The 10,000-nt window shown below is 35.5% G+C and overlaps 1 protein-coding gene across 9 annotated transcripts in view; it reads left to right on the top strand.

Annotated features, from left to right (window-relative positions):
- LOC144964838 (5'-AMP-activated protein kinase subunit gamma-1-like) overlaps positions 1-10,000 on the top strand; it is a 378,380-nt gene that overhangs the window by 251,944 nt on the left and 116,436 nt on the right. Inside the window, exon 1 of one of the 9 annotated variants that reach the window (XM_078899546.1) lies at positions 1,205-1,666. The exons of the other annotated variants lie outside the window; for them this stretch is intronic. The gene's annotated coding sequence lies outside the window, so the exon portion shown is untranslated. Of the gene's footprint in view, positions 1-1,204; positions 1,667-10,000 lie in introns of those variants that run through there. 9 annotated transcript variants of the gene reach the window in all.

Genomic DNA, 10,000 nt, shown 5'->3' with positions numbered 1-10,000 from the left:
ACGTCTTGTAAATCTTTTAAAATATTTATTTGTTTTTTTTTTTATCTTTATGTCAGCTATTTTGTTTTTGTTTTGTTTGTTCGTTTGTTCGTTTTTCCTTTCATGGTTACTGTGACCCAAGTTTTGAACGTTTTCCGAGTTGCCATGTATTTACATTAGTGACAATCATAATATTTGATCAATACAATCTTGGTGTATCCTGATAAGACGTACTATGTCTCTCGTTTTGGCCAGAAAACTTAATTCATAATGCTTCTTAATACTGACTCGATTCAAATTACCACCAACTTGCCAATAAGCCTTAAATCCGAGACATAACAAATCTTGGGTTTAGGACTTTTTGCCAAATTTGGGTTTATCTAATCTTGATCCATCAATATTTGAAGTAATTATTTTTTTCTGGCCAAAATTCAAAAAAAAAAAAAAAAAGAATATGAATAAAATGAATTCCCGTTATGTCGTTGTACCTCAGAACGGTGTATCAAATGTTATCATAGTGGTTAATCCATCGCTGTCATACGCTTGGGTGGAGCACGTTCTTTGTTTTTGATCCAAAAATCGAAGTATTATTATTATTATTATTATTATTATTATTATTATTATTATTATTATTATTATTATTATTATTATTATTATTATTATTATTATTATTATTATTATTATTATTATTGATATTGTTATTGTTATCATTATCACTCAGATGTCTTCTATTTACTTAATTACTCATTCACTCACGCATACACCTTCTCACTCACTTACATACATACTTACAATGTCAGCTCATTAGAGTTCGACTGGAAATGGCTCACCATACTTCCCGGTCTCGTACCAGTCTTATGACAAGCTGCAGGCGTTTAAGGCGCTAATACAATTTATTTTCGATAGAGGTGATGCTCTTACTGGTCAGGTGCTCATTTTACACCCGAGCGTGGTGAGAAAATGTGATTAAAGAGCCTTTTTCCAATTAGTTTGACCCACATCTGGACTCAAACCAAGGACCAATAGGTCTGAAGGCGAGTATCATACCACGAGATTACAAAACCGCACAATAATATCGGAGTCTCGTCGTGATTTTTGCTCTCTCTGTGAAAAGGAGAAGATGGGATGTGGGGTTAGAGTAAAATCGAACCGCGTCGATGAAGGGTTAAACAGCCGTCTCCGTATCACGATATTTCTGGATCCTGACATTATTTCTTGTTCAACAGACTGGTAGGAGGCACTGTTATCATAGCTTGACGAGTATCCAATGTCGTCACAAGCTCTCGAATTGTAATGCTTCTGTTCTGTTAATATTTGTTGATTGACCACCGTCTTTAAATAATAATTATGATGTTTTCATCGATAAATTTTATTGAATCGTTTTCTGAAGTTGACAAAATGTGCTATTTAATTTAATTAAGTGTTGAAGTGAGTATATGCTGAAATACAATAAATTTTTTTCCAAAACAGGACTGTATATTATTGAAAGTCAACAAACGTTAGACATTTCGCAAATTCTTTAAAACAACTTCCCCTTACACTTACAGACAGTGGATAAACATCAACGTAATAATCTGTGATAAACATTAGTGATTTAGAGTTGATGGTATTTTCTCGACTTTTGCTCGTGCGTGTGCTCTCCGTTTGGTATTCTCTTAAGATAGCAAGAAATAACTCACATTAAAAGGTAAGTAAATTACGCACTGCTGTAGAATTCAATTATCAAAAGAGGAAAAAAAAACCAAGATAGCACAACTGATGTCGTCTAAAATGGGGCCCCCTTTGGAACTTTTTCCTTGGCCTTCATGTCCACCCAACATTGATTCGGTCGTTGGGTCTACAACTTGATTTGGCGGAAAGTCTGATTATTGTACATGAACCGAAATGAACTGTAACAAGGGATTGATGATAAGGTTCAGGACGCTTGTCTTTGATAAATAATTTTCCCCCTCTCAACCATTGACCATTGTTAAGGTTATATGAGAAATAAATAAAAAAGAATATTATAATACTTCCGAAGACTGAAGAAACGAAAAACAGGTGTTTTTTTGTTGTTGATGTTGTTTGCTTTTTTTGTTTTGTTTTGTTCTTTTATTTGGGGGGGGGGGGGGGTTAAAAAATTTGATCCAAAAAAAAAAATAATAGAAAAATTAATAATAAATAAAACTTGTATTTTTTTCATCAGAGTACTGCGGTTTAGAGGTCCATGTAATGTTTTGAAATGATCACTGACATCCATTAAGATATTTGATTTTTTTCTTTCTATAGACCATCAGGAAACTGGACTCTTGTTTCCCTAAATGTTTTTTTTTTCCATTACAATAAATCCTCACATGATTTAAAGACCATTGTGATCAGAAAAAAAAAGATAAATCAATCTCTTTTCAATAATAAAATAGACGGTTTTTATGATCTCACTCAATTCTTCTAGCAGACTGTCAGGATTTTATTGCACGACTGCTGTAATGAAATCAAGTCTCATCTCTCACCAGGCCAGCTACTTTTGATAGCCGTGTCTCTGTTTCCCAACGAATTTAAGAAGAAACGGATGATATTGCATCTGACACAAATTGAATCTCTCTCTCTCTCTCTCTCTCTCTCTCTCTCTCTCTCTCTCTCTCTCTCTCTCGCTTATCTCTCTCTCTCTCGCTTATCTCTCTCGCTTATATCTCTCGCTTATCTCTCTCGCTTATCTCTCTCGCTTATCTCTCTTCTCTCTCTCTTCTCTCTCTTCTCTCTCTCTTCTCTCTCTCTTATCTCTCTCTTCCTCTCTCTCTCTCTCTCTCTCTCTCTCTCTCATCCATCCTGTGGTGCATCATTCCATCTCTTCTGGCCTGGTTTGTATCATCAAATTAGCGTTCTTTGGAGAATGTTTTCCAGAGAGCGTTCAAATGTTGTCAACTCTTCATTGTTTTTCCTACATGACGAATTAGAAGAGGTCGAGTCGATAACAAAATACACTGCAATAGAAAACTGGTTTGAAGTCTGATCCAGGCTGTGGGAATATTTTTTCTACAATTTACTGGAGTGAAAGAGTGGCCAGGAAATTGTGTTTACCCATACGCAAAATGTTCTCTTGTACAAAATTGAAGTTTTTTGGGGGTGTTTTGTTGGCATAATTGATAAATTCAAGAGCTTGATGAAGTCAGTCGCCCGTGTATTAAAAGCCTGCGAGGTTTAGTTTTATGATGAAATCTCGAGTGTTCGAAGATCGTGCTTAAAGGCCTTGTCTGAAATAATTTCCAACTCACTGGGCTTCAATTGCTTTTGTTCTTTGAATTCGCCTTTAAGATTTTTATCATAATCACAATAGGGGAGAAATGAACATGCCTTGCCAGCCTGCTAGATACCAATTCCGCTGTGAGAAAACTCATTTAATTTAAAGACAGTTTAATTCTGTATATTGGTGTCCAATTTATAGGGTCATCTCCGAAAGTTTTATTTTCAATAAAAGTTCGCGGAATGCTAAATGATTACAAGTGGCATTTATATATCCAACATCTTATATTTTACTACTGCTTATACATCCTGCTCGAATTGTATGTTTATTTTGATGTGTGCGTCTATATTTATTTTGTTAGTTAATACAATAGGTATCTATTTTTTTTCTTTCTTTCCACCTTTCTAACTTACGTAATTTACGCCCTTAATTTACCTACTTAACTTACTTACACAACTTACTTACTAAATTTACGTACTTACTTATTTACTTACTTATTCACTTACTTAGATATTTGTTTGATTATTGGACATTGTTATTACCTACTCTGGCTTACTATGAAAAAAAAACACGTTTTAAAATTATAGCCAGAAAACTTATTCTTGAAATTATATCGATCAATTAGAATGGCTCATCTTGTCAAAAACTCTTAAACCTGGGACTTCGTTGAGATACGAGTTTTCTGGCCAAAATTTTAAAAGCGTGTTTGTTTTTTGTTTTTTTTTGTTTTTTTTTTTTTTTGTTTTTTTGTTTTGTTGGAGATTTTTCTTTTCTTCCGAGATTGCAGAACTGGGAATAAGTTTTATTTTCAAACGTTCGGAACGGGTGTTTGTTACAGGTCGATAAACTGAAATCGTCCAACTTTTCATCAAACTGACTACATTGATTCTACCCATTGTTTTAACGATCAATTAACCAACCCATCCTAGTCAAGGTCATTTGATCCCCAGTGTTGTTGACAGGTCTACTCACTCCGAGAATTTGTTAATCAATAGCCTGCTTGAAATAAACGTGCCCCCCCCCCCCCCCTTCACCTTCACACATATTAACACAATGCGCTATCGTAAGAGATATTTAGCGTTTTGCTATCTTTTATTGAAAATGGTATATTAATATTGTGAAAATAATGTTGCGAACATAATAATATAGAAGATAACAACAAAATTCCATTTTTTCATCGATGAGGGAAAATTTGTCTTCTTTAACCAGTTAATTGCGTATTTCAACATTTTGCGCTAGAAAACTCGTCCTTCAAGATCTTTATAAATGACCCTCACCATGGAAAAATCTCTCAAATCGGAGAGTGGTCCCAGGTTTGAGAGTTTTTTGCCAAGATGAGGGTCATGTCACGTCCTAAATGTTAAAGGTTGCTGTTGGCCAGGGACCCCGTGTAAAGATAAAGCGTTTTGAGCATATTTAGTGGATATTGCCCTATATAAAATCTCAATTTAAATTTTTAAAGCGCAATTATATAGGATTCTTCTGATAAAATCCAAAAGTCTCAAAGCTTTGACTTCATAGTATCATAGGTGGTTCCAAAGAAAATTACAACCCTGGTTTGTTTGGGTTTATTTTCTTGCATAATTGAAAATCATAAAATAAGATATTTCTGTTGCAAAAACTTGTCAAATTGCTTCTTGCCTCATGGCGTTTTTGTATCGATTATATGATTACCGTCCTGATTTTAGTGATTGAAAATGGTTTCGACCTTGGTGCTTATGTACACATACATCGGTATTAAGCGACAATTTTTTTTCAGAAATTAATCTCCTCCTGATTATGATTTTGACAAGCTGTCATCTTAATATATCGAAATATAAAGTGGTTTGTTTGTATTTTTTTCTTTCGTTTTTTGTCTTTTTTTATTTCTTTTTTTTTTTTTTTTTTTTTTTACAAACTGAAATTAAGTCGGTTTTAATTTTGTTTGTTGTTGTTGTTTTGTTTTGTTTTTTGTATCTTGTTGTTGTTTTTTGTTTTGTTTTGTTTTTGTTTGTTGTGGGGTTTTTTGGGTGGGAGGTAGTTTGGTTTTCTTTTCATTGTACGGGACAGCTGTCCAGCTTATAAAAGCAGGGGGGGGGGGGGGGGGGGGGGGAAGAGAAAATTCTCTTTTGGTTGTTATACTTGTCAGACAATATGCTGTTTTCTGGTCTGTCCGTGTTGTAGGTATGTACTGGCTGCGGTCATCGTCCTCTCAATGTTTTTTTTTTCAATAATTCCATCTGTTTCTAGGCGATAGATTGGGTGTATGTAAAGGCTGATTTACAAGTCCGTAGATCAAATACATAGATGACGATATTATGTCCGATTCTTTGAGCGTGGGGATAAACGGCACGCACGATCGGGAAGATATGAAGTTGTTTCATTGTAGTATCTTCTTAAGAAAAATAAGATCTTTGGTTACGTGCATTGAGCATGGAAAAACCATGGACATGTATTATATAAATATGCATATTCATACACTTGTAAATCATAAGATGTGAAGCGAGTGATTTGAGTCCACGGAGCCGGAGTTTTCTCGGGTTTCTACAGCGTGAAACGGACAATACAAATTGCTTGCTACCCTTTTGGTTTTCCGGTAATGGGTATATAATATAGTATGTAATAAGGATGACTATAGAAGGAACGAAATTGACGCTATCGGCTCTGTGTTTATTCTTAGCCAGCTATAGATAGTATGCAGATGACGTCACCCAGGCCTTTGTTATTGTTTTTGCCATCCGCGTTTGTGAGTTGTTCTCACTAAACTGTATTAACCTGACTATAAAAGTTCATGGTTACACAGAGTTTGTGTGTTGGTCCGTTATACTTCCGGATGGCAATGTTGTGAACTCCTTGGCCAAGCGCATTCTATCTATATTTGTGATCAGTTCTCACTAAATTCTACCAAACAGATTATAAACGTGCAAGGTTACAGTTTTGTATATTGGTACGTTATATCCGGCTGGTGGTTGTTGTGAGCATTTTAGCTAAACGCACAGCATTAACATAACGCTTCCGATCGAACAAGCGGCGTGTGTATGCGTGTGTATGTGTGTGTGCGTGTGTGTGTGTGTCTGTGTGTATGTGTGTGTCTGTGTGTATGTGTGTGTCTGTGTGTGTGTGTGTGTGTGTGTGTGTGTGTGTGTTGATTACAACTTGTTGGGCTCGCCTTATTGTTTTGTCAGCAGCCCGAAAAGAGATGAGCGTGTGGTTTAACCTTGGGCTAAAACGTGTTATTGTTTTTCACCTGGATTGACCTCAGCGATTGATGAGCGAGTAAGGTTTAATGATTAAAAATATGGTCGCGGTATCCTAGATCTTGCTATTGATATTTACGCATACACGGCTCGCCTTCAATACATGAACCCGACCTTCCGAAATCGGCCCTCCAGATTTTTTGGCGTTTTTTCAGTCACTCATTTATTTATTTATCTATTTATTTATTGATCTATTTATTTATTTAATTATTTATTAATCATAATGATTTTGATTTTTTTTTTTTTTTTTGAAACAAGGTATGCCGTCATATGCAATGTAACATCATTATTTTTCTATGCACCACAGCACAGTGTCTAAAAATGGAGGGTCGCCCGACTCAATGTGGTTTGTGTTAAAGTGAAGATGGATATGATAAAAGTAATACTGTGTAAACATTGAGTAATAAACGGTGTTTATTTGCCTGATCATTGGATATAACGTGTTTCACCTTAGGTCGTATAATTGACAACCGAAAAATAGATTTTTATTCACAAATAGCAACAATAAGGGTTCCAAAATTTGTGACACTATTGCATGCAGTAAAAACATTTGAGCTTTTATATAGTGCAATATCCACCAAACATGCTCAAAGCGCTTTTAAGGGGGTCCCTGACCAACAGCAACAGGTAACGTGAAGAACGATACATGATGCCTGTTAGGCGATATGACAATTATTTTTTCCCGACGTAGACAACGCTGTTAACGGCAGGGGAACGGTGAGAGAATGTGAGTAAAGAGTCTTTTCCAAGCCAAGCGAGGCTCGAACTCAGGAACTTCCGATCCGAAAGTGAGTGTCATATAGTACCGCATAGTACATTCTATCTACGCGCACTACACCATCATTGTGACTTATTCTCACAAGATACCACCTGATTCCATTTGCATGACGGACACGTATATTGGATGGAATTTGAAAACTTCCAAGCAAAGTTCATCAGGGTCGTTGAAAAGTCTCTGTAGCGAGTAGAAAGAGAGAGAGAGAGAGGGGGGGGGGGGGGGGGGGGGGGGGGCGTTGGAAGCATTGGGTGTGGGATAAATCGGTCGACGGCTGGCTCGTCGGGTTTTGAGATGACCTCAGGTCAAGGTCGTGACGACCCAGCTGCTGTTGTGTTTTTTTTTGTTGTTTTTTTTCCCCTTCTATTTGTGTTGTCTCTCTGTTGTTGTTGTTGTTAGCAATTGTTCCTTCTGCTTCTTTGTCGTTGAGACTTTCTTATATTACATTTAAAACAATTTAAAAAAGACTAATCCGAATGCTACCCGCTTTACCTTTATTTAATTAATTATTTTATTTATTTTATTTTATTTATTTATTTATTTATCATTTATTTTTAGTATTTCTTGTCAATAAGGCTGATAACGTAAATAAGCATACTGAAAATGAGTTAATAGTGTGAACAAATAGTACTGTATTTGACTGCTCTCTCTCTCTCTCTCTCTCTCTCTCTCTCTCTCTCTCTCTCTCTCTCCTCTCTCCCTCTCTCTCTCTCTCTCTCTCTCTCTCCTCTCTCTCTCTCTCTCTCTCTCTCTCTCTCTCTCTATCTCTCTCTGCACATAAATTATACATTATACTGTACAAACTGTGAATTGCATGTTTACATCATATCTCGCTAGAACATAATCCTATAATATACCTACGATTCTTAATACTCTTGCATTTTTGGAATCTCGGACAGTTCGAATTCCAGAACGCAAGAATGGGAGACATTTTTTTGTTCTACCACTCCCCCCCCCCCACCCCCAACCCTCTTTCAATCGATTCTGATTTCGTTATTTCTGTTCATTATACTTCTGTTTTAAGAGAGAAAAGGAGAAAGGGATAAAATGTTTGATAATCCGACCTCGCATATTATTATTTTATTGTAAACTTGATATCATATGTTGCGGCTATGTGGTCTAGTGGTATGACACTGGCTTTTGGATCGGAAGGTCCTGGGTTCGAGCCTCGGTCCTTACTCTCTCACCGTACTCATGTGTAAAATGAGTACCTGGTCGTTAACAGCGTTGTCTCTGTCCGAAAAAAAAATTATAATATCCCCTGACATGCCCCGTCCTACATGTTGCTGTTGGCCCGGGATCCCAGTGTAAAGCGCTTTGAGCACGTTTAGTGGATATTGCGCTATGTAAAAGCTCACATTTTTATGATTATTATATATTTATGAGTAGGTTTAGAATAATACATTATGTAGTCGAGTGACTTGCTTGGAGACTGGCTGATGGATTGGTTAGTTGTTTGATCGATTTGACAGCTATCCTGCTTCTTTGGTTTGTGATTGTATTTTTGACAGGGGATATTTTTTTTTCTGTAAATCTTCTGCCTGTTTGTTCTTGGTTATTTATAATTTAGCTTATGATATCTTTAGGTTATGATTTTGATTTACATTTGTACTATTTTTGTTAGATTGCTTGTTTTTTTTTTTTTGTTTCAGCGGTCTCTCATATAACCTCAATTGTGTTGGAAGAGACCTAAAGCAACAAACAAATAAAAAAACAAAAAAACAAAAACAAAACAAAAAAAAACAGATTGAGTGATGAAATGAAAAGTTGATTGAGAGAAGCCAAAGATGTTGGAGGTCGACAGACGCACGCGCACGCACATATGGACACATATTCACTTACATTGGAGAGTTGTGGTAGAGAAAAAGGGGGCAGAGGTGGAGAAAGATATATATATATATATATATATATATATATATATATATATATATATATATATATATATATATATATATATTATTTTTAAAAATATTTACCACAATGTTTGAGACAGTCTACATTAATGTTTCAGGCTTAATTTGCCATCGTCAGGACTGAATTGTTTTGTTGACTCCATTACTACATGTCGAGCACTTTTCGTACCATATTTGTATCAAACACGATTCAATATGTGTATATATATATATATATATATATATATATATATATATATATATATATATATATATATATATATATATATATATATATATATATATATATATATTGTGATGCGTGGAAGAGAGTTTACATAGGTCAATTAAAAACATATGACAACAATCATTAATATTTATTGTTTATTGACAGTCTATCCTAATATTCACATATGACATGTTGTTCACTAAATGTCTCATTTAAACATTATATTATTTGTGTCACAGCTGTACCTACTTGTTATTGGACTCTCTCTATCTCAATCTTATAAGGTTGAACAATAGGGGGGGGGGGGGGGGGTGTACCAACCTGGAATGAGCTCTGCTTACGTGTTTCAGTTTGGTGTAAATTTACTATATCGATCATTTACTCATTTACTCAGTCAATGACTGTCTCTGAATGTTTACATAACTTCGACCCTGTCCATGCCAGTTATCGTGTAGTGGACAGCGGTCAGTTTGGTCACGGTGAATAAATGGAAGTCAATATTATCGTCACTTAAACGGTACAATATTGCCCAGCAAAACACTTTGTTTTTGTGACCTATCTAGGCCTCAAGGTCGAATGCATTACATTGTGTGATATATTGACTCAAGATACACAACTGCAGGATTCAACTGAATCATTCACTCTTTCCTTTTGAAGGAACGAAATTGA

Source organism: Berghia stephanieae, chromosome 2 (assembly GCF_034508935.2).
Source record: "Berghia stephanieae isolate SIO BIC M18660-M18661 chromosome 2, UCSD_Bste_1.3, whole genome shotgun sequence".
Lineage (NCBI taxonomy): Eukaryota > Metazoa > Mollusca > Gastropoda > Nudibranchia > Aeolidiidae > Berghia > Berghia stephanieae.
Note: the sequence above shows the minus strand (reverse complement) of the source record. Positions and strands in the feature narration are given on the sequence as shown.